General features: G+C 42.6%; 1 long non-coding RNA gene across 1 annotated transcript in view; it reads left to right on the top strand.

Moving 5' to 3' along the window:
- Positions 1 to 26,153, top strand: part of LOC128854356 (uncharacterized) — a 155,622-nt gene that overhangs the window by 115,737 nt on the left and 13,732 nt on the right. Inside the window, exons 9-10 of the long non-coding RNA XR_008453397.1 lie at positions 3,929 to 3,960; positions 9,938 to 10,017. This is a non-coding gene — a long non-coding RNA (uncharacterized LOC128854356). The remainder of the gene's footprint in view (positions 1 to 3,928; positions 3,961 to 9,937; positions 10,018 to 26,153) is intronic.

Genomic DNA, 26,153 nt, shown 5'->3' with positions numbered 1-26,153 from the left:
TCCAAACTCAGTGGTGCACTTCCTGTCAGCTTCTGAAAATTGCTTCTTCTCTCTGTGCCTCCATTCCCTACTCTCATGATTTCTGTAGCAAACTTGCAATTTTGAAAGCTTCTGACTGATTGCACAGGTAATTTTCTGGATGTCTTAACTTTAGAGTTCATTAGTGCTCTAGCCCCATGTACCTACAGGAGGGAAATAGTTTAAAATTTGAAAGTAAGAGCGCAAAAGCTCGACAAGGTTGAAAGACACAATGAGTAATGCTATTTACTCAGCCTGATGACAGTGAGAAACAGCGTGGTTCAGAGCGGTTGAGGAGTAGCAACACTGGGAAATGAAGGCTCTCTAGGTTTAGTTAGATGGTCAAGGGATGAATGGCCATGAGCAATGCTAAAAGGCTGTCCATGAAGAATCAGTGTTGTATGCTTATACAGCTGTATTTTAATAAGTTTTAAATGCAGCAATTCTGATTATTGGAAGCTACTTATTTGGAGAAGGACTTCCAAAATGACAGTCACAATCTGATGGAGAAGACTAGAATGAAGGTTTGTCTCACTGGCACCTGATATGGACACTTTCCAGCTTCATGTTGAGAGGAAAGGGAAGAAGGAAAGGCAGTTGCTGGAGAATTCCCTTCAGTGTGTCAACATCTATTTCAGACTAAATTCACTTGTACCTACTTGTAGGTTTGTGTCTAGAATAATATACAGAATCAATCGTCCTCTTCTGGGATGTAGTGCTTCTTGTTTGAAGGTTTGGAGACACGTAGACCTGACAGCAGCACTTATTGAAACATCTTTCTCACATGATTTATATCTGTCTTTCATATCTGATGAAATGCCAGTCAAGCTTCTTGTCTTGTGCAGACTCTCAGAGACCTGCTTTGCTTGGAGCTCAGTGAATCGGTGGCCAAAGGAATGAACCTGCCATGGAATAATGCAGAAGGAATGCGTAGGTGTGTGCACACGTTCTCCCTGGGGGGCACGTGACAGGCAGTGGCAGCTCCAGGTAGGGTTGGGCAGTCTGGATGAGCTACATCTGCACCGGCCTTGGTCTCAGTGCCCTGCACACCTCACAGTGTTACCCAGGCTGTGCTGAGTAGGAACGAAGGTAGTTGTCCATGGATTGACATGCCTCCCCACACTCCAAGATGTCCCTGTGGCATGATGTGGCACTTGGTAATGAAAACAAAATTGCAAGTCCTTGGGTGTATTACTCAGCCTAGGACACTGGAGTTGGTTTTCACTCACTGAACTTTCACATGGCAGCTTCTTTTTGAATAAGCCGCTGTGATCTGGGTTTGGGTGGTAGAAGTCAAAGAAAAGATCCCCTACTGTCCCCACCGTGGTTTTCTCACCCACAAACTGCTTACGGTTGTTCCCATCCCTGGTGAACTATTGCTATTATGTCTAAAATTTGCCTTTGCTTATCTTGGTCTCCATGGCAGGGGTTTGGAACTGAGTGATCTTTAAAATCCCTTCCAACCCAATCCATTCCATGATTGGTCCCTTTGTTACAACTTTGAATCCAGGGTTGAAGAGGGAATGTTATTTTCTCATTAGGATTTCTAGGACAGGGTACATAGAGGACAAAATTTCTTGCTAGAAGGCCTTGACAGACGTGAAAAATTTAACCCAAACCCATAATGTATGACTCTGTTCACTACTTTGTGCACTTGACCCACTCTTGGACTGTGTAGCAGCTTTACTCCAAGTGCACTATCAAGTCCAACAGTCTTAGGTCAGACTGGGGCTGTTGCTTGTCAGGAACTGAAATTCTACATGTCTTGTTGCTGATTGCATGACACATCTGACTGTTCCTTTGACATGCAGTTTTAGACATCATTCGGATATGCACCTGTCCCTTAGATTAGACCCAGAGGTTGAGACTTTTGGTCTCTTGCTGCTTTGCCTGTGTTGTGGTAGCATCCCACTACCACTGCCTTACAGTCTTCCGGAAGCTGACAATGTACCAGGCCTATCGAGTGCCAAGAGGGTGTTTTCCCTGCTATAGGATGGGATTGGAGTAGATCTCATTTCCTTGCCTGTCACTTAGGGACAGCGGTGATGAGGCAATAAAAAATCCCCATAGCCATTAGTAGCAGCAAGGTAAATCAGTTACAGAATCAGCAAAACAAAAGTGGCCTCCTAAATTGAATGACCTGAGTTGCATTTACATCGCATCATACGAACCCTTAAGTGGTCCAAAACTACCATCTTGTCAGGTCTGTTGTAATTGTGACTCCACGTAGCTCATTAAATAAGACATACTCTCTTCTGTCTTACAGCTTAACCATGAAAGCTTGATATATCCTCATCTTTTACTCTTTGCAGTGAACAGAACTCCCCATGAATGCAGCGTTTCCAGGGAAAGCAAACGATGCTTGTACAGATTTTTTTTAGATGGCTTTGCCTTGACTACGAGCTAGGAGCAAGTAGGGTATTCTCCTTCTCTGCTGGGAATTTAGCCTACTCTTTGGATGTTTCCACACAATTTCTTTCTCTAGGTGACATTAAAGCATGACCTGTAAAAGGATTGCTTTTCCTTTCATTGGGGATGCACTGGCCTGTACCAAATGGTAGGTATTATCCCAAAATATTTGCTCAAGGGAAAGTAACTCTCAGACCCCCTGCAAGATTTTTATCTCCTCATCTTCAAATTACACAGTTCAAACACACAGATAATGGTGCACGTAATGATGATAAAATGTAAGTGTGACTGCAAGGAGTAACATTTAAAAATAATTATATCCCTCTAACTAGGTCTTATAAAAGGAAATCTTAAATAGCTAAAGAGAAACAGATGCTTTGGGGGACTGTGAATAAAAATAGTGGCTTCCAATTTGCAACCAAAACAAAAATGTAGGCCCACTTAGTCAACCTCAACACTAGAAATTCCTCTGAAAACCTTTGGGCCCAGAACTGGGAAAGCATATAAAGTACCTGGTGCTGCCTTTGCGGTGGTTTTAGTGTATTTTTACCTCTTCTACCTTGCTTTACTCCTTCTCAGTTTTCTTTTCATGTCGGTGCTTTGCAAATTCCCTGCCTTACTGGGCCTGATGGTTTATTTAATAGCTGCCTAGTGGTCTGAGACCTATGGATTCTGTTTTCCTTGGAAAGGTGCTCAAGTTGTGTCCAGGGGATGCATGCTTGGTTGTCTCCTCTGTGGTCAGTACGGATTTTGACAGAATCGGCGTAGGTGCAGTCAGTGTTCTCAGATCTTTGCCCATTATTGTGTGTATTCCTATAGGCAAAGCTGCCTGGAGCTCAGTTATCCATCTAAATAAAAGACTAAATCAGTCTCAGAGGAGCTGGACATGTCTGCTTTGCAGTAGGAGATTTTCAGATGTGAATTACAGATGTCTCGCTAGACATGAAGGCAAGTATCCTTTTCCCAGCTCACCTGGACTTGTTGAGGTTCTGAACATCTGCAGGCAGCTCCCATCTGCAACTCGTGCAGAGAAAGAAGAATGTCCCTAAGGCAGTGCAGTGTCTGGTGAGGTCTATATCATCTCCTTTTCTGGTTTTAAGTTAAAATGACTTATTTTTGCTGTGTTATGATCCCTTCTCCTGGCTCTGCCATAGAAGCCATAACCTCCTTCAGAAGCAGTTATGGTGCAACAACATCTCAAACCTCCTTTCAGCCCTTGGTAAATGTGTGGACCTGAATGCTTTGTGTCCTGCCGGCAGGTGCTTTGGCTCCACGTTGTTGGGCTTGGAGCATCTGTCTGCTCAAAGGGACTGCCAGGCTGGGGAAAGGGAAATGCTTATTTTTGTGTGCTCTCCTTTAACTTAAAAAAGCACTAGTATGTAAGAAATAATATTTTCATGATAATTCCTGCTTTCTCCTTACCTAGGAGAAAAGACAAACCTTTCTCTTAAATGCATCGATTTAACTTTTTAATTTGTTTTTTTTTGTTTGTTTGTTTCAGGTGGTTCTTCCTGAACAAAGATTAGCAGACAGGTGAGTCAAACACCCCGCTCTCCAGTAGATCTGTGGAAAAGGAAAGAGAAATGATCAGTGGGGACAGCGCTAGACAGTTAAGAGTGAGGTTCAGGGTGGCTCTGTAGCCACCTGAGCACTAACCCACTGAGAGGCATTTTTAAATACGTTTAATTCTCTGATGTCTGTGCAGTGCCACAGATTCATTTGCTTTGGAGCCCAAATTTAGTGATTAGGACTTTATAATTTTCTCCTCTGTTAGTAATACCCTCACACTGTCATTTGGAGCTGAAAGGAAAGCACGCTGCCAGAATTGGCCCCACTGGGTGCCATGATAAATAGTCTTATGAGTGAGACTGTCATTAGATTAAGTGGAAGATGCCAGTGGAGTTGTTCTTCAGGGCCAGCCTCTCCTTCCTCCACGTGATGCTCTGGAGTCCAACTAGACTTTTTCTTTCAGATTTCCATATTGTCCCTTCTTTATGCCTTGTCAAGAGCATTAGTCACAGTTATCCATTCGCATCTCGTGTTGCAGCTGAGACAAAGCCCCTGAGACGTGTGGCTGTTCAGCACCCTCATGGGGTTTGAGTCCCTCATGCGAAAAGCAAGTACCGGGGCAGGGAATGAGCATTCGACCCTATGTGCCCAACACATGATGGTGCTTCTCCTGTATAGGGTGGCACCATGGTGGGACATCGACTGTGCTGAAATGAAGCCAGGGACCGCTCTCAGATCTGGCATGGACACACTCTGAGGCTGAGCCAATGGATTCGCTTCTCCTATGCTTTTGCTGGCCTGGGTGTAAAGGGAAGACAATGTCCTTTAGGGCAGTTTGGGTTCCCCTTCTGCAATATTCCTTCTTCTGTAAAAGCCCCTCATTGGACCTGAAGGCAGGGTGATGCTCTAGGACTGGCTCCAAGGCACAGCCCATGGAATTGGCTTTTGCTGCATGTGCTGCTTTTGAATTTGTAGGATACTGGATTCCTTCCGTGAGGCTTGAAATCCTCGTTTTGTGAAACACAGTGTACAAAACAAGCAAAAGGCAGGTGTTGAACAAGGTGTTGAATGGTTGTACCGAGCTGCCTGTCAGGGGGAGAGGATTTGAAATTGTGAGACATGGAGGGAGGTCTTAAAAAAAGGGGTGCATTTTCTGCGCTCAAATATAAAGAACAGAAAAATAAACCCCCAAGTTTAATTTTGTCCCAGCCAAGGGCTGACGCATTGTTGGTTACTGAACGGGTTGTGCTGTGAAGTGACAGACGTGGAATTTTAGAATGGTTTGGGTTGGAAGGGACCTCAAAGCCCATCCAGTTCCACCCCCTGCCATGGGCAGGGACACCTCCCTCTGCATCAGGTTGCTCAAATCTCCCACAAATGGGTCAGGCTTTGATTCAAACCGCCCCTTCCTAAAAGTAGAAGTGGAAAATATTGTCTCTATGGTTTAGAAACATGCAGATCAGGAACTGGGGTGTGGGGGGAAAAGGTTGTTTAATATGTATATATGACCCCACTGTGCTGAGAGAATGAGCTGGTCTGCGGCCCCGAGTGTCTGGTGGCAGTGAGTGGGTCCGACATTGTTCAAGCTGGCAGGGTTTCAGACATCTGCCAGGGGACGAGGGATTTTGTGGGAGAAGTGGGAGAGAGAGAGGAGCGAGAGAGACGCAAGAAAGCTTGGGGAAGCTTGCGGCTTTATATATAAGCCTGGATAACACTTCCTCCTTTAAATTCCCTTACTAGGCTCGGCTTCTATATTTTATATTCAGCACGAAGGTCCCCGCCCCCCCCAGCCCTCCCCACCCACTGCCACCCTCTCTCGCTTTAACTTGTTAAGTTGGAAAGATGATATATACACACAGTTTGCTTTGCCAGTCAGCCCGTTTAAGGCCAAGATTAATGCAGTGCATTGGTGCAATCGTGCCGCAGTGGTGCGTGATCGGAATACGAGATGGAATATCGGGGGAAAAGGCCAGAAATGTGCCTGGATGCTGAGTTTACACAAGTCTCCTTAGCAACTTGTCTGATTTTTTTCTTTCCTGGGATGTGTGTGTATGTGTGTGTACACACATGGGAGCCTTGTCCCAAATCACCAGTGAATAAAACATTCCCCGAGTTTTTAGATAGCATTGGTTGATGCTCATGTTGTTGTTTTTTTTTTCCTTCTCCTTTTGTTAAATTAGTGGCTTAATTTTCTTTTTTATTCTCCCTGGAGAGAGGAGGGTACGGGGCAGACCTCGAAAGGGGTGGCAGTGGGGCTGGGGGTGGGGGCACTGTAAGAGTTTTCATTGTGACTTCTAGCGAGTTGGTTTCTTTCCAGTTGTTCGCATCTCAGCATGTGGAATTATTGTGCTTTCTCCCGATTTGCCACAGAATTGGCAGTAGCCTGACATTGTTAGTCATTTGAATTCTATTTGGATCTAGGCTGATTTATATTTTTTCCTTGCATATTTATTTATTTTAAAACAATTTCTTTTCTTTCCAAAGTATATTTTATAATCGGTAAAATGGAGGGAAGGGGGGGAAAAAAAGAGAGGGTGAGAGGATTGTGGCAAGACTGTACCCCGAACCAGCCTGTTATTCCCCTCCCTGTACAGTATTTTTTAGTTGCCTATTGAAGAACCCCCTCCCTCCCCATCGGAGGGAGTGGCCTTGTAGTGATCAAGGTACGTTGGATTATGGTTTTTTCCCAGTTTGTGTGATGCTTTATTAATAGCACGGGGCAAGAAGAGAGGCTGTAGGGTGGGGAGAGCAGGGGAGGAGGTGACGGCGGGTGGAGAGAGAGGAAAGGGTTCTCCTCAAAGTACTGTACCCTGAAAAGGGAAAATTGTAACTGCCTCACTTAAGTTGCTGTCAAAATCTTGCTTTTACTTTTTCTTTTCCTTCTATTTTTTTTTTTAAAGCTTTCGGGGGGGGGGGGGGGGGGGGGGGGGTGAAAAATAAAAGAGACTGAGCCAAAAAAATTTTGAAGGCTTGATCTTGGCTTCTATACAAACAGATGTTGCCTGTCATTCCGTTGTTAAGCAGGCAGCAGATTGGAGCGAGCAGCAGCAGTTTAGGGGAAACTGCAGCAGAACTGGAAAGTGGGAAATGTATAGATATATAAATATCTTCTTTTGTGTTTATTTTTTTTTTTGTTCTACACATAATTTTTTTTCCTCCTGGAATTATCGCTAATTACGACAAGTCTATTTTCAATTTTTTAATACAATTTTTTTAATTTATTTTTGAAGTGGGCAAAACAAATCCAAAACAAAATGGAAAAGCAGTAGGAACTCTCACTCAGAATTTTATCATAGCAGCTCTCTTTTGGGTTGTTTTTGTGAGTTTTTCAGTTTTTATGGGGTTTTTTGTTCTTTTTCACATAGGCGAGCATGCATAGGAAAGGGGGTTCTGTTGGAAATGCTTAAGGCATTCTCGGTAAGTGAATGTTTGCACTGAAACAGGTCAGAGGTTCTGTTGTTTTCCTTGCTGCTAGCCCTGTTTCGATTGGGTTTACCCTGGAGTTCTTGCTGTAGATGGAATTGTGAAGGTTGAAGGCCTTTCTGTCTCCTTTCCAAGTTTTAGTAAGAACAAGAATCACGTTGTTTATACAGTAGAAGTTCGAATGAAGCACCAATACTTTCCAGATCGTGCCTCTTTTGTATTCTGCGTGTACTTGGGGGTTTAATTCCCCTGTTCTTTTTATGCTCTTGCTTTTTATTGCCCCCCCTTTCATTTTTAATTTCTGCTTTAATTGTAGTCTGCTTGGGAGGAGAGAGAAAACAGCAAAACATGGAGAAATTTGAGCTGAAAGAGTTAAAGTTTCTTGGCACAAGAGCAGCAGTTTAGCAACAGATCAATTCATTTAAATGAAAGAAATCACAGACCAAGCCATCTGATTTTGAAATTTCACATCTTATGCTTCCACTTTAGAACAAAGCTTCTGTTTTTCTCCCCCCCCCCCTTATTTAATTCACGCTGCTTTTGTTTCACCCTGTTGCCTTTCAGAGAAACTTTAAGTTGTTGGTAAGCTCTTTTTATTCCTCTTAAAATCTGAAATATGGGGGTGAATTCATCCTCTGCAAGTTGCAGTTAGTTCTGCTGTAAACCTGTGCACGTATAACAGCTGGTGTCAGAGCTATTTTCACTGTCATTATTGTATGTTTGAAACAGCTTCCATTTTCTGGCTTGCAGGCTGTACAAACAGTCACCTATGTATTGGGAAAAATAGTCATTTCCAGCCATTCTGCCTACCCTGCCTGCTTTTTGTATGCCTGTAGGGCTGCCTGCATGGGTAACTCAAGGAACCGTGTCTGAGTGGGGATTTTCTTTACTCAGATATGAAGTATATGTCCTTCCAACATCTGCACCAAGAAGCAGTCGTTCAGTCTGACTCTGTGTGTGTCTGAATGCTCTCCCACAGATGGAAGCTTTCTATCATTCCATACTTCATGATGTATATTGAGCGTAAGCCACCGTAACGCTTTTAATAGCTAGTTAAAGTCTGAGAAGGATCACAAACAACTTTTTGTCGCTGTTTGTTCCTTTAAATGGATTTTAGCTTAGGTACCAGTCCCAATAGTTTTGTTGATGCATCAAGTGAAATAAAATAAATCAACTCATCTACAGAGAAGTTGGGGGGTTTTAAAAATCTATTCCCACCTTATTTTTACACAGTCTCTAAAAAAAAATATATATATAAAATCAGTTGCTTACGATAAATGAATGTATTTGATGAAAGTATTGACAGCCCCGTACTGGATTTTGGTGGAAGCTTTTGGCCGTGATGCTGAGCCTCTTCACAGTGGCATTGCGTCTAAAGAAAGGCCGTGATGTTTGGGCATGGGTGAACTCCTATCAGAGGGAAGCAGCCAAAGGGTGGGGTAGGAGTCCGTGTGCAGGGGAGGAATCCTTTTGTTAGGCTGCTCCCCAGCCTCTGCTTCCCTGCTCCCCTTTGGAAGAAATCCTCAGTGAGAAAGAACAGTCATAAGCTGCAGAAAGTGGATTTAAAAAATAGATTGGGGGGGTGGGAGGGAGGTAGAAGTACCAACATCCACCTCGTACGTGACTACGGTTGATTGTAGGGCTTGGATGGTTTTATTTCCTTCTCTTACACTACATCCCAACTGAGTTGTAGGGAATACGCCGGGATTCTGAGTGTGAGTCCGTCGTCTCCCCCTCCCCAATATTGGGAATATTTCTGTGGGTGTCGTTGTGGTTACATCACAGTGCGCGCCTTCCTCATCTCCATTCTTGTGCAAAATTCAAATAATTCCCCCCCCTTCCCCGATAGCAGCTGTGCATGGGTTTTTAAGTCGGTCTTTAACGTTGCAAAAGGAACAATAAAATGAAAGGCAAAACCGGCATCTTAAAACTTGGCAAGTGAAAGCAGCTTGGACTGGCAGCCAAGAATCCTGCTGTGGTGCAAAAAGAATAGCATCCGCGAAGCCACCACAATCCGGGGTTTCACTTCTTTTAACAATCGCATCGGCAGAGAGAAATAATTATTCCTTGTATCAGTGTTAAAAGAGTCAAAAAGCTTAAAATGCTTGCTTGGTGAACCTTCTCAAAAGCAGGTAACGATCCTCCTATTTGATTCTGTTTTCTCAAACTTTAATTGGATAGGAATCTAGATATGATAACTAATCAGTTTAAGAAGTTGGTGCGGGTTACTAACTAGCAGGGAATGCGCTTGCTGTTGCGACCTCCACGTTGCTTTATTTTTCTTCATCGCTTTGGTGGTAATCGAATTGGCGAACTACTTAAATGCTTGCGTTACCAGAAATGTTTTATTTCCACAGATTTAACTCCTTGCATGGTGCAGGGCAGGGCTGAATTGAGGTGTAAGATGGAAAATAATCCTCGTAAACAAAATTGGGATATCAGGAGGGGGGAGTAATTTCTCTCTTAGGACATGATCTGTTCCTTTTGCTTCTAAAGCTGTAGCCTCTGGGTGTATAAATGTAGAATCTATATCTTGAAAATATGCCATGAAAATATCCATAAATATTTTATCTTCCAGAGTACGTGCCTTGAAGAGTTGGGCCTAGCAAGATGGCAGCGTTCATTCAATAAGGAATCTTGTAAAATGCTGATACGGAGGTAATGTGGTTTCTCATACCTTCTCCAGTCAGTATCTTCCTTTTCCTTATAGTTTCTTAAAATTATTTAAAGTACAGAAATCTATTTATGCAGGTCTTTAAACCTAAGGTAGAGAGAGTGTCTGTGTGTGTGTGTCTATATATAAATATATATATTTATAGGCCTAAATAGATCTGGGTTAAAATCGGGGGGAAGGGGTAGGGGAAAAGAATGGGAATTATTTAGCAGTCATGTTTCTTATTTGTCTTATTTTCATGGCAGAAGTATGAAATGGCTGCAAACAGCTTCTTATTCAGGCACACAATGTATTCCATAATGATCGATTTTCCTGAACAGGGCATTTATGCTTTGTGGTTTGCAAAAATACCACCCACAGACCAAACCCAATGTTATGTCTTTAGAGACTTTTATTTCTACGTGTTTCCTGCTATATTCCTTTGGCTATAAATCTATAAAGTTCCAGTCTTGGGCTGGGTTAACACTAACAAAAATGTATTACTTTTTTGGCTGTCCCAGGTTCTAGCACTAAAGCCTTCTTGGTCCTGTGATCATTGGCATGTAATAAAATTAATAGTGAAGCAAAGTATGCTTCATATAAGAATATCACAATCCTTAATATAAATAACATGTTCCCTAATGTACAGGTTGAAACTTTTTGTTTGTAATCTTAGCATTCTAGACGAATGTAGTGGGAAGGGGATTGATTTGTTTGGCTCTCATGGATTTTCTGCCACTGTGTATATGTTCATCAGGTTTTCAGAAGGTACAACAGCTGGATGATTAATCAATGTAGGGAAACGTTTCAAAACCCAGATCTTGTATAATTATGGCTCTCATTCAACCTCCCTGAATAGATTTGCTACAAGTAAAATTAATCTTTAAAAAAAAAACAGTGCTCGTAAAAAAAAATAATAATCCGTACCTTGCAAAAAACAAACCCGTATTCATTTGCTGCTGCCTTTATCAGTTCATTGCCTCTACAATTGTCCATGAATTTGTTGCCCAAAATGTAGGAGGGAGAGGAGTCTGGTTCCTGGATAGCTTTAATTTACAGCATAGAGGTGCCACTTGGTGAAATCTCCGTGCCACCGAGCTGCCTTTCGACGGGGCTCCCAGGAACACAGAAGTGGCCGATCAGATTTATAGTGGGGACCTGCCCAAGTGATTTATTTGGCAGTCATAGGTGCTTTTCTACAGAGAGCTATTGCTGCTTTCTCTTCTGCTCTCTTTCCTTTTTTCAACAACTGAAGCTGTGGCAAGGGATCCTAGCGCTCCTTTCCTTTTGTGTTGTAAAAGCCAATCAGGTGGCAAGGGAGTAGGAGATGGTTGGCCTGAACTGCGACAGGGATCGGCTCTTGTGTGGGCAACTAAATAAAGGGTGTATTTTCTGTATGGGTCAGCACCTAACAGCTGCCCTCGCAAGCATGTGGTGGGCTCTAAGAAGGTGTAGCTCAGTCCGGTCTCTGAGAAGAGCTGCGATAATTCAGTAATAAAGAGCAGTTGCTGAAGTGTGTTGGGTGCCTGCAGCTTCCATTCAGACCAGTCAGAATTGAGGACACATGTCCCATACTGCAAGAAGGTATGTACAGGCCACCCAAACGTTACAACTTGGTTTCTTTCATGGATGTGAACTATCCCAGTGGTTAGAAAATGAGATTGTGAGCTATTAAGGGGGGAAGTTTTAGAGGCAGGAAAACCTAGCAAAAAATGTGACCTCCACATCGTATAAGAACTTCAGTGAGATGACTACGTTTTTTCCTATCTCATATGAATAAATAAGTATTTATTTGCCATGCAGAGAGACATGCAAATTTGCTTACCTTCATATACTTATGCTAATGGAAAAAAATATTAGGGTCAAAATGAATATGCACATACAGAAAATACTGTCTTATGCTGTATTGCATTATAGCATTAGAATGACGTGTCTGATGGAAAAATTCCTTGCCATTGTAAGAAATACTGGTACATGCAGCAGCAATGTTACTGGCTCCTAATGCTGTGCCTAACAGGTTCTATTAAAAGGGTCAAAAGACAATTTGAATTTCAGTCTTGGGTTCCCTGAAATAAATGAGCTTTGTAGTTGGAGGGCTGGAGTTATTTTTGGTAGGGTAACATTTGTTATATCCCATTTGCAGTTCAGTTCCAAAGGAGCGCACAATACGTGTATTTGTGCATGATGTGACTCTGTTCTGTCTGCAGGACCACGTGCTCCCTGACCCATTGCCTTGACTGCTGCACAGTTATTGCAGGGCAAGAGCTCTCTGAATTCTGTGTGCTACTAAATTGCATTTAGGCTCCAACATAAAAATAGTCCTGAGTTTTCAAAGATGCTAACTCCCTGCAGCTCCTGTTCTTGGTATGAATTTTGGGTGCTGAAAACTTTGGGAAAGCTGGACGCTTTTAAGGTAGGTATTGGAGGATAAGTGCTAGGAATCTAAATTTAGAGGATCAATTTAGGTAACCTTTGGACAGATGGCAAAAGTTTAACATCCCTGTTGCTGGATGGAACAGGAGTTTCTTGTAAGCCAGCCCAAGCAGTAATTCCAGTAAAGGAAAATTGCATGTTTTAATTGCCTACTTACCAGGCTGGAAAGGTTGAAGTGATTTATTTTAAGAACCTGCACAAGAAGTGGGGGAACTTTCTAAAAGCATCCAAGTAGCAGAATTCTTTTCCAAGTGTTGACTGTTTCAATTCATAGAGAATAACACCAGCTTGCATTAATGTAGCTTATCTTCTCAAGAAAGAGAAGAGGCAGGAAGTGAAAATGTTGTAAGACTTTAATCGCAATTAAGCACTGATTCTGTTTGCCAGGGCGGTGTGGAGCTCACAGCCAGACCGCTCCTCAGCCCGATTCCCCGCCAGTTGCCCACCCAATAAAATGTCATTAATTGGAAATGTTACGCAGGAAAGAAAACTTGGAAACTTCAGGGGAAGGAGGGGACGCTTCTTGCTTGCAGTGGCAAAACTTCACTCCGCGACTGTTTCTCAAGATTTATTAGAAAACTCCTAAAAAAGTATTATATTTGTCATTTTAGGACCAATTGCAGTATGGCTGCAGAGAGCTGGGGTTAGGGGAGATGTCTGGATTGTTTAGCAGACTGAAAGGATTTTTTTTTTTTCCTTTAAAAAGAGAATTAAAGTAGAACCCCAGATCAGTAGTGACTTATCTGAAAGTTAAAACAACTCTTATGCAGTTGTTTTTTTCTGTTTTAGCCAGGCTGTCAGAATGGGAACAGGACAACTTTGAGTGGGGTGGGGGTATGCGTGTGTGCTGCAGCTCTATCTATATACAAAATCTTTGCTGTTGGATAGTTTGCTCCACTGCTAGCGATATACCTCCAGCGCTGGCTGTTAATCCTCCAGGACTGTGTAATCATCAGGAATTCTGTCCAGCAAAGTGCTGCCCAGAAAGAAACACAGAGCTGCTTTATTTTGTTTATTTTAAAATTTGTTTTATTTTGCTGATCTTTTTTCAAGGGTTTCATGGGCGCAAAGGAACTCTAGCTCAGAGCTAATGTTAGAGCAAAGTCAATACACGAATCTCCCCCTCCCTAAAGGAGGGGCTTTAGTTTCTTAAGGTGCTGTGGAGAATGAAAGCTGGTATTTACTAACAGCTCTGAAATTTCATTTGCAGAGATGGTTTTCCTCTTTCATTACAAAATCAAAACTCAACCCTAGCAAATTACAGAAGAGATTCCTGCCTGTTGCCACAAACCCGTAGATCCGAACTTGTGGTCATATTCCACACAAGCTTGTATCTATAGGTATGTGTCTGTCTGGCAAGTGCGCGGTGTTGTGTTTATGCATTTCAACTGCCAATGTTCAACTTTGCTGCTTGTATCTTTCTTCTAATGCCTTCTTCCCTCCTCCTGTCTTTTGTTTCCAGATATATAAAATTAGAGCTGCAAATATTGTTTCACAATTATCATATCAGCTTTCAGGTTTGGTTACTGTTCAGATACGCTCCTGCAAACCAGCCACTCAGTTGTGCTGGAGTAAAATGGGACGGGGGAGTTGTTTGACATCGGACCGGAGAAATTAAATCTCAGACACGTTCTGCATAGGTCTGGTTGTGGGGACGTGCTAGGGACTGTTCCTAGGTTGTTTAATTCACAGGTTCTTGGGAAGCAGATAAAATTGTTCCATTTGTGAAGTAATGTGGATCCGTTTTTTGCTTGGTGGCGGCAGCTCTCTAACAGGGGAGTGGATTGGCCTTCCACCTCCTATTCTCTCTCAAAAATTAGTTTATTGTAGAATCCCATTCCTTCCAGTTTCATGCTATTATGTTTTTAAAACAGTTTTGAAGGGAAAATAATCATGCTGTAAACTCCAAAGAACTGGTAGGGCAGGAAAAAAAACCCATCATGTAAGAAGGCAGCATAAAACCTGCTATGGAAAACAAACTTTTTTGAATTGTGAAAGTGGAACAATTATTTTTGAAGCAGTCATTTTTTTAAAATCCCAATATACAGATTCTATATGAAAATAATTAGACTGTAAATAGTTTCCTGCGTGGTGGTCTCTTCTCTGTGAAACTATTTGGAGACACTAGGCTTCTGGCAGAATATGCTAAGAAAAGCCTGGAATTTGTCACGGATGTTTCCAGAGGCTGGCACTTCAGGTGCTGTTGCTTTGAGAGTGCCAGAAGCCCATGGCAGGGGAATTGGGCAGATGTGCTGCAAAATGAGATCCTGCAGTTGGGTCTGGGAGCATATTTTTGGATTAGAAAATCAATATTTGAATCAAAGAGGAGGCAAGAGGAAACAGATTTTTTAGTAAAATATTTCAGTGTGTTTTCTCACTGACTGTGCTGGGACCTGCTCATCGATATCCAACTTTATTTTTCCCTTCAGTGAGAGACTTGATACAAACACGGGTGGATGCTTAGAAATCAAGCTTTAGAAATGTGCCTTCAGGAATGGGGCTGAGATGCAGTCCCCGTGCTGCTGTGAGGAACCATCACATCGTATTCTGAGGCTAGGCATGTTTTCTGGTTGCTTCTGGTTTTCTGGTGCTTGGCAGAGAAAAAGAGTAGCTGTGCCACTGTGTGGGCATGCATCAGCTCAGCCTGACGTGAGTTTGGAGATGCTGTGGCCTCTGCTTTATGGGACAGGGTAAACGTGCCCAAGGAAGCCTCTTGAACTCTGTTGTCTTCTGCAGCAAGAGATGCGGCAGAGAGGATGCCAACGTGGGCATGAGTAGAGTCAGCGCTTCTGTCAGCAATACCAGCGTAGCTTCTCGTAGCTATGGTTTCTGCCATGATGCAACGTGTCATTTGGGTATCGAAGTGTTCTCTCACTGTACCTGTTTGCTTGATGTTGCTAAGGCAGCACTCTGAGCCAGAGTTAGTACTTGGGATGGCCTGGCTCCAGCTCCTGCCTTCCTGCCACTAGCTCGGTGCCTTTCCCCTCCCCTCCTCCTCTTACGTTGCACTAAATGTTAAAATTGTTGAACTACCCCCTGTTCTTCTTAACTACAGCCTCAAATATCCTCCCCCAGCCCTTCATTTTTCATCCTTTTGAAAAGTACTGTTATTGTGTTCCCAGCCTTAATTTGTATTTCTTTTCTGTTGGTTGTATTTCACTGCACTTCATTAAGTTTCTGAGTGAAACTGGAGTCTGGACAAAATGATGTGAAGAACCTTGTAATGTGTCTTCCCTTTAGGATGGAAGAAACTAATTGAAAGCCGTGGAGCTTCTACCTGTATGTTTCTTATGAATTTTTCTTCCTCGCTTTGTTGATAAGGAGCTTACATTTATGCAGCAGCTTTGATCCGAGTGCTATACAGTATGCCAAGAGATCTCTTCATCTGTCACTGAGGTACAGCGACTGCCGAACAGTGCACAGACGCACTGCAAAATTGCTAAGGGCAGGAAGTACTGAATGCTTCACCCAGTTTGATGTTGCAGAGGAACTTAAAGAAATCTAAGACCATTACTGAAGCTGGAAACAAACCGGAGCACCTGCATGTAGAAAGTAGCAGGGAGGCCTTGGGGATATGAAAAGTCCCAATATCCTCTCCAAAAATTGGTACTTTAATTAATGCGGCTCCTTTCTCCAGCAATAGGCAAAGTCATTGCTGTAGTGCCTCCCAAGAGGGGGAAAAAAACCGCTTCCTGTGGAGTTTCGTGGCTCTATCTGCATCTGGGGAGGCTTTACAATTGTGTTTCATTTGGCCTGAGTTACAGTTTAAACCAGAAGCAGAGTTCTTGTCTGAAGAAGCAAACCAAAGCCTTTCCAAAGCAAACTCCCTTTTTTTTTTCCCCCCCCAGATTTGGTAAATCATGTCTCTCTCCCTCAAAATAACAAGAGCATTTCTCATTTCTGTTACATCTTTCACAGAAAGTCCCTGGAAGATCCCTTGCAGACAAGTCTGTTGCTCGATATCCACTAGGGTGTGGATATCATCCCATTTGTGTGCTCCCCGTTTTCTCAGTCCTGTCTGGTGTGGAGCACAGAGAGCCCTTGTCAGCAGAGGAGCACACAATAGCATTTGGGTGATTAGAATAACCATATGCAGTGGCAAATGGGATTCATGAGAAGCAGAATGTAATTGTGTACCCTGGACTTTGAACCATATCCAAATTCTCTTATTCAGATAATCAAATCTGGTTAAACTCTTAAGAGGCAGATAAATAACTAATTCAGTACTCTGATGTATTTTTGTTTGTTTGTTTATCTGATTTTAATCGGTAAGGGAGAAAGTAAGGAGAGGATGTTCTTGGGGAGGAATCTAAGACTAAGTACGACACCTGCCCTTGAGCCAGGAAGGCTCCATAACTTAGAAGCATTGCATAAGCATTAGCCAGAGCGATCTGAAGGAGGATGGGAGATGTGCTCCATCCAAACTGTGGAGCCTTTGCTTCTAGATATGCAGTATCATGATGTGATGTAGCCTCACCATGCCATCCTGGAACTGGGACGATGTTTTGGTACAGCTATATGGCAATCAACTATGAGTTTCTTTACTTTCCAGTGTGGATGTGAAGCCAGCGTGGGCTCTGGGTCTTGTCCTGCTGTGCAGAATATCAAATGAGAATGTTCAACCTGGGCTTGGCTCACTGAGCTTCACACCAAAACAAAATGCCATGATTTTAAACTGAAAGAAGGGAGATTGAGATGAGATCTTAGGAAGAAATGTTTTGCTGTGAGGGTGGGGAGGCCCTGGCCCAGGGTGCCCAGAGCAGTGGTGGCTGCCCCATCCCTGGAGGGGTTCCAGGCCAGGTTGGATGAGGCTTGGAGCCCCTGATCCAGTGGGAGGTGTCACTGCCCATGGCAAGGGGGTTGAAACTGGATGGATGTTAAGGTCCCTTCCAAACCAAACCGTTCCATGAAATCATAGGGCACTGCTTGATCACAGAACAGGCTCAGGCTAAGTTAAAAAAAATAGGTTTTGGCATCGTTGGCATCGTTTAAAGTCATAAACCTTGCAACCTTTGCTAGCTTGTGGCACTTTACCCCCCAGCATCCCTGATCCGCCCGTAGAGCTGGCAGAGTGTCTCTGTCATGTGTTGTCTAACCCAGAGCTGATGCTGGGCCCCAGCTGCTGACAAGAAGCTACATATGGTTCAGGAGCAAGAGCATTGCTACCTTTCCCCTAGAAAGTACCAGCTATTGAAATGTAATATTGAGCAAATCTTCAGATTGCTGTAACTCTTGCTAAAAGCTGGGGCAGAGACCATTTTTGTAATGTGTTGAAAAATTTTGGATAGCTTTCAGAATATTTCCATGCTCTGGATTCCAGCTGAACCCAGATGAGATTTGTTTCCTTATTTTGCAGACTCTTGAAGTTCCAGCCATGTTTCATGTGCCTGCCAGACTTCTAGGAGAATCTTCTGAGCTAGAGTAAACCTTTGAACCTCTTCAGGTTACCCATCCCAACCAAGTTCTAGTAACAGAGTTTCATCACGTAGAGCTGAATGGGTGAGATGACTAGTAGGAATCATGTCAGCGTTTCCATTGTAAAATCTCTTCTGTCTGAGGTTTATGAAAGTCAGTTATAAAAAAGATCACGCCAGGCTGAAATTTAGCAAACCAGATTTCAGACCTCAAACTGGAACAATATCATTTGTGGGTTTGGGTATTTATTTTTTTCTCAATGACTTAAGGAAATATGTTTTCTTCATGAGTATTTTCTGCTTTCCACCCCCTCTTTGGCCGGCCTTGCAATAGCCTGCTTGGGATCTGAAAGTGAAGGTGGGTTCTTTCTTCTCCTACATCATTCACAGCCATAAAGATTCAGAGCCAAATCTCAGCTGATGATTTTCTTGATGAAAATATCAAAATAGAATTCAGCCTTCTTGAACACATTTAGCCTGTATTTCCATTGCTGGTAACCTTACTGTCTTATTCCTGTCTGTAAAGGCAGTAGGAGTGGTCTGTGAATGCACACAAAGTGTGCTACGGCAGCAGGGAATCGGTGCACAAGGCACTATCTTCTGTGTCATTATTTGGGAATATTCTGCCTTCTGAAACCCTGCTTTTCTGTGGGTCATGACTAAATCGCTGCTTTGCATTGAAGCATGCTTTAAAAGAGTAGAATATTCCAGCTATTCAATCCTCAAAAATCAGTTCTGGATTTGAATTCTCCCCTTCTTGTTGGGGAGAATGTAAAATTCAGGTTCTTGTAGCATAGAGCAGAGGAAGCAGATTTCTGAATATTTGTCTCAGCTGAGGTCCATGAAGGGAACAGGCAGGAAAATGAATGATGCTTCCTGGTCCAGACTAAGGCTTGCATCTTGATCTAACATCTTCAGAAGTTAACTCTAGAGATTGAAACCCTCGAGCTGTCTGGGAATGGCTGTGACAATGACATTTCCTCTCCATTTGAAAATAAATATTCAGTGCACACAACTTGTCTTCCCTGTGGTAAGGCAGCAGCCTTTTCCATTTTCACTTCAGCCGCTCAATTGCAGAAATCAGAGGGTTGCAGTAGGTAAAAAGGCACAGTTATTTGATTAGACTATTGCTTTAAAATACAGCTAACTGGGCTGGGACAGAGATTTCCTTTTGTCCACAGAAGTGTGAAATCATTTCTGTGACTCTGAAAAAGCAAGAGGCCTCAAAGGGTTCACGAACAATAGGCGCTCGAGCACATGAACTTATACAGGGACGCAGCTCAACGTGTAATGCGGGTCTCCCTATCACAGTATTTAATAGGAAGTTCTATGACATCAATACGAAGCATAATTGAACATTGTCATTAGAGTACATATTTACACTAATTACATAATTAGGTATGATTGTGCTAATTGGGTGAAGACATAATTGACAAAAATCACTAGAAAACAAACATGGAGCTTGATGTCACCAAAAGAAAGTGTCATAATGACACGAGTGCTATGGTGCTCTTTCTCTCCTCCCAGAAGAAGAATGCTTATAGTACACAGGTAGTAACCAAAGAGCCAGGCACTGATCAATGTGAAGGTGCAGAAGTGATAGTAATGAAATAACTTCTGGTTTAATATTTGATCTCACTTCCTAAACTCAATACTTCACGTCAGTCATAGCAGTAGATATTCTATTTGATAGCATGACTAGATGTGTGACGCTTATATCTGCTTGAGATTGCTGTTCCTCTGGGATGCAAATACACTTTCATCTGTCCAGGCTTCATCTGAGCTTAAAGTGATGGGAGCAAAATACCTGTAATTCTGAAGCCAAGCTCTTATAAATGGGTAAAATTTGCTGGGATAATCTGTGCCGCAGGTGGTGAAGGTGTCTCACAGTTGGCCACAGGGTGGATTAGATGTCAGACCCCGAGACAGAAACTGCTTAAGTGTTTAGAAAACACTTTATCTTATCGGGTCTTTGTATTGCTTTTGTAAAGTGAACGTAGGTTGCATACAAGTCCACATAAAAATTTGCTTATTACTATGACATTTGTGCAGAGAGACGTTGGCATAGAGGATATCTTCTCAGTGAGTACCTTCTTCTGGCAGTTCATTCTTGGATGCTGCCATGGCACCTTGGAGCGGGTCTTGGTACTTGCAGTAGAAGCACGTGTGCCAAGCGGGGCGCAGCTCCCTGTCTCAATATAGTGACGGAGGAGGGAGCGAGAAGGCTCTGAATAAGTGCCAGCACGGAGCTGACAGCTCAAGGATTTGTAAATGTGGCGGTGAAGAGGAAGTTGAAGTTGCGATGGAAGAGCAGGAAGTCGAGGTGGAGAGTCATGAACGAAAGAGTCACAGTGGAGTTTGCCAACCTGAGAAAAGTTTAGATTATTTAGGCTAAGATGAGAGTAAGGAAATTTTTCATAAGGAGTTTTCTATTGAAATATATTTATGAAAGGACCTTTACTGAGCTGAGGAGATAAATGAAACAAAATGCTTTTTCTACACCTTCTGTTTTAAAGCAAATTGTTGGAGAAGTTTTTGCTCAGCTCTGCTGATAACTACATAGCCTGCAATGTGTACCTGTTAGTCTCCATGCAATAGTGATATTAATGGTATTTTCCTTAATCAAACAGATTCATAGAATCATAGAATAGTTTGGGTTGGAAGGGACGTTAAAGATTGTTCAGTTCCACCCCCCTCTGCGATGGGGTTTAGTTAATAATTTTTTAAATGTATTGAATATCTAACATTCACAACAAGATTGAGATACAGGAAATACTTGCAAGGATAAGTTGTAGAAAAAATGAGTAGCCTGGCCATGTGATACTGAGATGGTTTATTTTATAGCTGCAGAATATGAAATAAGACATTTTTGAAAGTCTACATTTCCTGTGTCACATAGAACTTGAGTGGGATTTGAGATCTTCCGTCATCCTAAATGAGCACACAGGTTCATTGGCTTCCACAGAGCTACATTAGTTCCATCATTGGATTTCATGTCAGAGCACAGATGTTCAGTGCACAAAAATGATGATGTTGCATCAAGGAACTGGGATGGTTTCAGGATGTTTTTAGACAGCAATAAAGCTCCTGGTCAGAGTATGGGGCGAGAGAGCCATGGCTTCCTCATCCAGATTTGTGCTTACATTGCTGGTCTAACTAATAAAATGGTTAACAGTGACTCCACTGTTAGGGCACTGTGCTCTGCTGTTAACTAAAATAACATGTTGTATTTCCACAGAACCTATCAGGTCAAAGTAAACTTTACAGACTATGAAGTCATTAGAAATTCCACTGATGGTATCAACATCATGTACCTTTAAACCTTGCAGAAAGATTGTTTTTTCAAATAGCTGAATTCTGAAAAGAGGTATTATTTCTCACTTTCCTCCTTTATTTCTAGTCAGGCTTTGAATGTAAAGGTAGGGCACTGGCTTTTTCATTATCAGCAATACTTCTTTATCCCAAGAAAATAGAAACAACCAAGATGCCATCAATTCAGCACAGCTCAGCATTCATTCATCGGGTTTGATTCCCTTGTAATCCCCTTCCAGCACGGAGCTGCTGTGCCTGAGGATGCATTCACCTGAGAGGCAGGATCTTGGGACTGATTCAGTCCACTGTCTGCACTGGCGTATTTTAAGATGCTAATCCCTGTTTGTAAGCCATAATAGGCAGTGTACTGCTTTAAGTAATACCTTGGTGGGTAATGGGAATGAGTCACAATGATAACATCCTGGTTGTTTGACTGTGAGCTGCTACAAGTTAAAAATGCAATGTGTTCCTTGTTAAGGGAACACAGTCTTGTTCTGCCTGCTGAGAGAGGCTCAGTGTTGCATTCCTGAACTCATTAATCTTAGCAAGGGATTGATGCTAGGGTGAAATTCACTTAAAACTTTCTACCCTTTTTGCAGTTCTTCTCCTAATCCCAATTCTGCAATCATAGAATTGTAGAATGGTTTGAGTTGGAGGGGATCTTAAAGCCCATCCAGTTCCAACCCCCCACTGCCATGGGCAGGGACACCTCCCACTGGATCAGGGGCTCCAAGCCCCATCCAACCTGACCTGGAACCCCTCCAGGGATGGGGCAGCCACCACTGCTCTGGGCACCCTGGGCCAGGGCCTCCCCACCCTCACAGCAAAACATTTCTGCCCAAGATCTCATCTCAATCTCCCCTCTTTCAACTGAAAACCATACCCCCTTGCCCTGTCCCTGCTCTCCCTGATCAAGAGCCCCTCCCCGGCCTTTCTGTATTCCCTTGAATTACTGAAACGCTGCTATAAGGCCTTGTCAAAAAGATCATCCTTTAAACGTTCAGGAGCCAAGGGGGATCTTCCAAAGGCAGTGTTATATGTGTTCAAAAAGGACGTGTTAGGGCAAATTTAATCCTAAACCTTCTTTAAGTGCTTTATAAAATTTGTGTGTATATTGTGTGCTGCAGTACGGATGCATCTGCTGTGAACGGGGGGAGAGTATTTTTTTTAGCCATGGCCCATGATGTTGCCTATATCCAGCAGTAATAACTATGGCTTATTGTGTTTTATCTATTAACATACGCAGTGTGGAGAGCTGCATTTGGGTTTGGTATCTTTTCACTAGTACAACTTTTATTACTTCTAAATTAGAGCACTGAGAATTTTGAGGACTTTTAAAACCCTGACATTCTGTTGGCTGGGAAGTGGTGGGTAGCTTCCAGCGTTTTTGACTGCATGCATCCAGGTTGAGGTAGTAGGTTGTATAGTTTAGAATTACACCAAGGGAGATAACTGTACAACCTCCTAGCTTTCCTTGGGTCTTGCACAGAACGGCGTGATGAGTGACCACAATTCCTCAGCAATGTTTGCGCTGGACACGTGGAAGAGGTAAAAGCAGGTAAGGTGAACTAGAAAACCTTTTCTTTCCTTCTGCATCTTTAGAACTTCAGAAATGTTCGTTCCATTAGCATTTTTTACTTATTGGTGCTATATTATTGAGTGTTTAGCAGATTCAGTGGACTGGTAATGCTTGTCTTCCTTTAATAGCATTTGGGCAGTGTGATGTGTAACATTCCTAAAAAGCATGATGGCAACATATCAATGTTATTGCCTTCACGGTCACCATCAGAAATCTCCAAAGGTAACATGAAAAACATTCTGTCTGCATCTGTAATTGAGATATGTAAGCAGGTTTCCCTCACCATTTGTCTTTGACTGGTTTGGTTACTTCTACACGAGGAGTTAAACAAGGCTGTGCCCAGTTGCAGTGTGAGACCTGGCACACTCGTTGTCTCTCAGGAAGTGTAGGAGGTTGGTGCTGATGCTTCCAGATAAAGGCTGGAAGGGGTTTTGTGAAAGTACCTAAATCTACATAGTCCTCTGGAGAGCTGTTCTTCGGGAGTATCCATTAGAGATTGCAGTCAGTGAAAATAGGGATGAGTAAGGGCTATTTTCCTAGGCTTGTACAGTTACATCAGGTGTTTCAAGGGCTGATGCTTCTGGATGCATCCAATAGAGGTGGTTTGCTTCTTCCACACAGCACTTTGGGTTAAGGAGCTGTGGAGACACCCCAGGTTTTGCAGAGGAGCTGTGTGGAGAATGGGGATATGATGAGCCAGCAATTCTGGGCAAAATACGATGTTTCTCCTGTGTCTGACATGCCTAAAATGCAGGGAACATACCAAATATAACTGGCTGCTCTTTAAATCCTCAGTTCTGTTTGCTTAACTAAATTTCTTGGAAACTGGCATTTATCTGATGATATTTGAACACAAGAGTCAAGATTTCATGTTGGCAGTGTTGGGGCTTTGGGGCAGCCTGGATGCAGCTAGTGGCCCTGCTGCTCAATCAAAGCCCAAAACATGAGCTGTCTTGCATCTTTGGACTGTTTATGTGATTGATTCTGGCAAGAGTTTTTGAGTCCCCGGAAATAACAGAGACAGCTTGCTAGAGGGTCAGCTTTCTAAGTTAGAATTATAGAAGGGTTTGGGTTGGGAGGGACCTTAAAGCCCATCCCGTTCCACCCCCTGCTATGAACAGGGACACCTCCCGCTGGCTCAGGGGCTCCGAGCCCCATCCAACCTGGCCTGGAACCCCTCCAGGGATGGGGCAGCCACCACTGCTCTGGGCAACCTGGACAAGGGCCTCCCCACCCTCACAGCAAAACAGCTCTTCCTAAGATCTCATCTCAATCTCCCCTCTTTCAGCTGAAAACCATTATTCCTAATCCTATCCCTGCCCTCCCTGATCAAGAGCCCCTGCCCAGCTTTCCTGAAGCCCTTTTCAGTGCTGGAAGCCGCTCTAAGGTCTCCCTGGAGCCTTCTCTTCTCCAGGCTGAACAACCCCGACTCTCAGCCTGTCCTCGTATGGGAGGTGCTCCAGCTCTTGGATCATCTTCATGGCCTTCTCTGGACTCGAGTCCAAGTTAGCAAATAAAAGTAAAGCGTAGGCATAGGCTTCATTTCATTAGGCTAATCTAAAAGTGTGAAATATGATATTTAAATGTATCTAAATAACCCAGAAAAGTGTTCTGCTGCTAAAATGACACTTAAAAACTTTTTAATATCTGCAAATCCTTGCTTAATGAGTGCGAAGAGAAACTCTTGGTTTCTCGGGTGTTACCCAATGCCTAATTATTAGTTATTCAAAGAGTGGATTAGTGGGATTTTATTTCATCTTGTTTTCAAAGAGGTTACAGATACCACTACCGTGGTTTATAACTTCACGATTCCTTAGGACAAGGCAAGTATCCGGGCTAACACAATGCTGCTTCTGTATTTCATGAAGGCACATGCATTAAACATATGCAGGTAGTTAAAAGGAAGAATCTTTTTGGCACATTTTCGGCAATACCTTATTTCCCCCCCCATAAATCTTTTTGCAGATGGAAGTGCAAATTCTCGTCTGTAAGTCCACAATTTGCATTGACTCTGATCCAATGTTGAGCTGTTCCATGAGGGTTGATTTTTTTTTTTTTTTTTTTACCTATTTGGTACTTCTTTAGGAACAGCTTTACAAATGCATGGATTTGTAAAGCATTTTAGATCTGCTTTGTACACACATAAGGGAACTTAAGAAGGTTAAAAAATAGCAGTTATTTATACTAACGCACACAGTTGTAGCTATCATACTTCACTTTACGTGAAGTATGTTAATTGTCTGGTATGTAAATCAAATTATCTATCTTGCTCCAAAGAACAAGGAGTAATAATTCAAAAGGAGAATGGTCAGTGGTACGTTGAAGCTGACAATAAGCATAATTCAGTGTGCATATTTTTCTTCTGAACAAAATAGCATTCCAACTCTCCCCCTGATGAGAGGAATGTATTGTCAATTAATTAGACTGCCATCATATGTCCTCGTATGCCCTTCTATCATATGCCTTCCATATGTCCTTCTATCATATGCCTTCCATATGCCCTCTATGTAATTAAGCTTCTATCATATGCCTTCTATCATATGCCATTTAAATAGATTTCCAGGAGAACGTGGCAGTGTTACAATTGTGGACCTTTCGCAGTGAGTAAAGGAGCAACACATGAGCCGTAGATTAAAAGAGGAGGAAGCAAAAGGAAGGTGGCTTGCCTTGCACGATTCCTTTAATTGCCAGTTTTGTTTCTCTCAGCTTGGACAATGAAGGGACGAAAGTGTCCTATTTTCCTTGTTTTCCATTACTGTTCTATTCCCAGTTTTTATTCATTTAAGCCTGTGAATAGTGGCAGAGAGAGCAACTGTTGTTCAGAAAACGTTTCCACTGGAATGTACAATGAAGAAGAAACAATCCACCTCCCAGAAAATTGTTTGTTCTACGATAATGAAATGTAAACTTTGGTCTTGTATTTGACTCTTTAAGTCTGCAACATAAAGTGAAGTACTAGAAATACGTGGTGAGAGAGTTAATGAAAATGAGATGGTACAATTTACTTAAGCACGCATCCCTATTCTCCCTTATGGACAATGGGTGGAGATAGCATTATGCTTTTCTTGGCATGGTGATTGCTGGGTAGAGAGTGTCCTAATGTACAAGAATATGTAGTGAAATAGATTCCAAATTTGCTGTGACTTATTAAGGATAAAGAGCAAAAATAGGCAGTGATGCTTGTATACGTAAAGAAGAAAACTACAAGAATCCTAGAAATCATGATGCCTCAGAATGGTTTCCAATGAAAAAAGATGATCTATCACAGTGTTTGTGATAGAGATGCAATGATGCAATGATCTGAGGGCTGGAACACCTCCCATACGAGGACAAGCTGAGAGAATTGGGGTTATTCAGCCTGGAGAAGAGAAGGCTCTGTGGAGAATTTGCAGAGACCTTCCAG

This window comes from Cuculus canorus, chromosome 23 (genome assembly GCF_017976375.1).
Source record: "Cuculus canorus isolate bCucCan1 chromosome 23, bCucCan1.pri, whole genome shotgun sequence".
Lineage (NCBI taxonomy): Eukaryota > Metazoa > Chordata > Aves > Cuculiformes > Cuculidae > Cuculus > Cuculus canorus.
This window is presented reverse-complemented; position numbering and strand designations above follow the sequence as displayed.